The sequence below is a fragment of the Leopardus geoffroyi genome, chromosome B1 (assembly GCF_018350155.1).
Source record: "Leopardus geoffroyi isolate Oge1 chromosome B1, O.geoffroyi_Oge1_pat1.0, whole genome shotgun sequence".
Classification (NCBI taxonomy): Eukaryota; Metazoa; Chordata; class Mammalia; order Carnivora; family Felidae; genus Leopardus; species Leopardus geoffroyi.
In genome coordinates, this window is record NC_059327.1 from 19420287 (window position 1) to 19423793 (window position 3507).

General features: G+C 38.0%; 1 pseudogene; it reads left to right on the forward strand.

Annotated features, from left to right (window-relative positions):
• The first annotated feature begins 260 nt into the window (after positions 1–260).
• LOC123596328 lies at positions 261–1543 on the forward strand (annotated as a pseudogene).
• Positions 1544–3507: the final 1964 nt, after the last annotated feature.

Here is a 3507-nt window from a genome sequence, read left to right on the forward strand (position 1 = left end):
GTATATGTACATATACATATATATGTGTGTATATATAATTTACATATCTATAAAAACTATAGAGTTAATAACTCACTAGAATTTTAATAACCAATTTTATTATCCTTTATTTCCTGTATATTTATTGATTATAGACTATATTTTAAATAATGAACCAAATGATATATTTCGTCCATGAACCTCAGGTAGCTCACCAGCAAGCAACCCAGAGAAAAAGAACGTGATGAGTGGTCTAGTGGAGAAATTTATGACAAATTTGCTGCTAATAGAGCCTAAGGGAAGCACCTTCTAAGTCAGCTTGGGAGAATCTTGAAGGTTTTTCCCAAAAAATACTGCTTGAGGTGAGATTGAAGATAAATAAAAACTGTTTTATTTTAAAAAGGAAAAGGTGGAGAAGTGTGAGAGAACAAAATCTGATTTTACAAGAACATTTTATGACTATTTTTGTACCTGGTTGTTACTATGTATGCGTGCCATGGGGAGAAATTTGAATCACATTTTATAGACTGTGGCAACCAGTGAGATAGGAAGCATAGGGAATGATTTCAACTTACCATTTTAGAAAGATCACTCTTACTGCCTTATGCAAGATGGATTGGGGAGGGCAGGATGGAGTGAGATAATCAGAATTGGTAATGGTCAAATGAGTAATGAAGAAGATCTGAAGTAAGCCAGTGACAATGGGAATAGAGAGGGTGAAAATGGGACTAAAATACAGTATTTCATTAAAAGGCATTAATATTGTTCTTTTTTGTGGGGCCTCAGAGGCGGCAGGCTGCTTCAGGATGAAGCTGGATGTCTCTTTCCCAGCTACTGGCTGTCAGAAAGTCACTGATGGACGAAGAGTGCAAACTTAATACCTTTTATGAGAAGTGTGCGGCCAATGAGGTTGTTGCTGTTGCTCTGGGTGAACAATGGAAGGGTTATGTGGTCTGAATCAGTGGTGGCAATGACAAACCAAGCTTCCCCACAAAGTAGGGTGTCTTGACCTATGGCCATGTCTACCTGCTACTGAGTAAGGGGCCTTCCCGCTCCCAGTCAAGGAGGACTGGAGAAAGAAAGTGCAAATCCATTTGTGGTTGCACTGTGGATGCTAACAGTGTGCTCAACGTGATCATTGTAATAAAAGTGGAGGAGGACATTCCTGGACTCACTGATACTACTGTGCCTCATTGCCTGGGGCCCAAAAGAGCTGGCAGAATGACAAACTTTTAATCTCTGTGAAGATGATTTCTACCAGTATGTTATGAGAAAGCCCCTAAACAAAGAAGGTAAGAAACCTAGAACCAAAGCATCTTCAGCATCTTGTTACTTCACCTGTCCTCCAACACAAATGTCAGCATATTGCTTTGAAGAAGCAACGTACAAAGAAAAATAAGGAAAAGGCTGCAGAATATGCTAAGCTTTTGGCCGAGAGAATGAAGGAGGCCAAAGAAAAACTCCAAGAACAGATGGCCAAGAGATAGAGGCTGTCCTAAGAGCTTCTACCTCTATGTAGGAGTCCTATCAAAAAGGAGATTTTCTAGGAGTCACAAATAAATAAGATCAGACTCAATAAATAATAAATGAAAGAAAGAAAGAAAGAAAGAAAGAAAGAAAGAAAGAAAGAAAGAAAGAAAGAAAGAAAGAATGTTGGGCCCATTGTATCAGTGTGTGTGCCATAAAATGAGAGCAGAAACACAGAAAGAGAAGCACTCAGCGGAGACATAGGAAGTCAGTGGTTTCGTTTTAGAAATCTTGAGTCTGAGGAATAGAATGTCTGAAAGCTATTTTTATATTGACTCTAGAGCACATGAAAAAGTGGTTGAGAGAAACACAAATTTGGTTTCATTATAAACTACTAGATAAAAGAAACTGTACATGAACAAGACTGCCTGAATAGAGCAATAAACAGAAGGAAAAGACGGTATAGGACTCAACGCTTGGACATAGGGTCATTTAAGATGTGGGTGGAGCTAAATAAATCTACTGAATAGACATAGGAGGGAGTGGTCAGAGAATAAGAATGGAACTCAGAGGAACTGAGGGAATGACAAGCAAGAGAGGAAGGAATTTCAAGATAAACAGTGTCCACATTGTCAATTGCTTCAAGACATTAAGTAAAAGAAGACCAAAAAAAAAAGAATCCATTAGATGATTCCTAGAAACTCAGCGGTGACCATAGTGAAAATAGGTTCACTGAAGCAATGGGACAGAATATAGATGAAATAACTTATACAATGTTGCCCATATTCTCTCTTTAAATAATAGTATTAAGTCATTTTGTTCTTTTCAAATCCCTACTACTATTATGCCATAATGATTTATCTTGGTTTCTACTTTACCAGGTTATATGGTTATATGTCACTAAAATATTTCTGAATTATTTGATCTTATACATGATATCAAAAATAGTAAACTTTAACAAAAGCCCAAATAGAAAATTCATCTCTAAAAAGTATTCTCCTATATATAAAATCCATAAAGTTTATTTCCTAGGGAAAAAAATTTAATAAAAGTCCCATATCTGGTACAGTGCTGCTCATGTATTTTGAATTACATAGGGAGAAGAGGAGCTTATCAAGGCTTGATACTCTTCGAGCAAATATGAATCCCAAGTACTTCTTGTGGAAGAGAATCAAGTAATTTACATTCTTGTATTGCAGGATTAATAACCTCAGGGATATGCAGGAAGTTAAAGGAGTCAGAGGCTCAGTGGGCACAGAGAGAGATGGCTCCGGGAGCAGTTTGGGCACAGAAAAGGTAACGTGGGAGTCCATCCAATCACAGCTGTTGTCTATTGTAGACAATTATTGTCTTTGGCTCACCAATGGACTTTGGCTTTTCAAAACAAACAAACCTACAAAAATGCTTCTTATGGTCAAAACTGCGAAGTTTGGCACCCAGAGAGCTTAAAATCCAAGACAAGACAATAATTGATTGTGTACAGTTTGCAGTGATTCTCCCAAAGGCCATCGTGAGCATTTCTACCACTTTCTACACTGTGCTTCCTGCTTTTGTGATTTTATTCATCTGGGCTATGAGAACACACCACAGGAGGTGATTCTGGACCTGGACTAGATAAACGATTAATTCTCAACTTAGCCAGAAGCCACTACTGCTGGCTTCAGCTGACAAGCAGCAACCCAGACTCGAATGCTGAGTACATAGACTTAGAAAAAGCCCTGAAGTGTCATGACATTTGCAATATGTGTAAATGATGATCCTCTTTTAATAATTTCCTACCTTCAGAGCACCTGGGTAGCTCAGTCAGTCAAACATCCAACTCTTGATTTTGACTCAGTTCATGATCTCATGATTCCTGGGATAGAGCCCCATGACAGAATGGAGCCTGCTTGAGATTCTCTGTATCTCCTTCTTTCTGCCTGTTCCTTGCTTGTTCATTCTCTCTCAAAATAAATAAAATAAACTTAAAAAAAAAATTAGCTTCCTACCTTGTTTTCCCCAGTGATATCCTAGTGATGAGGAGCAGCCTGAGGAAATCTACCATTCTCTTTCTTTCTTTTT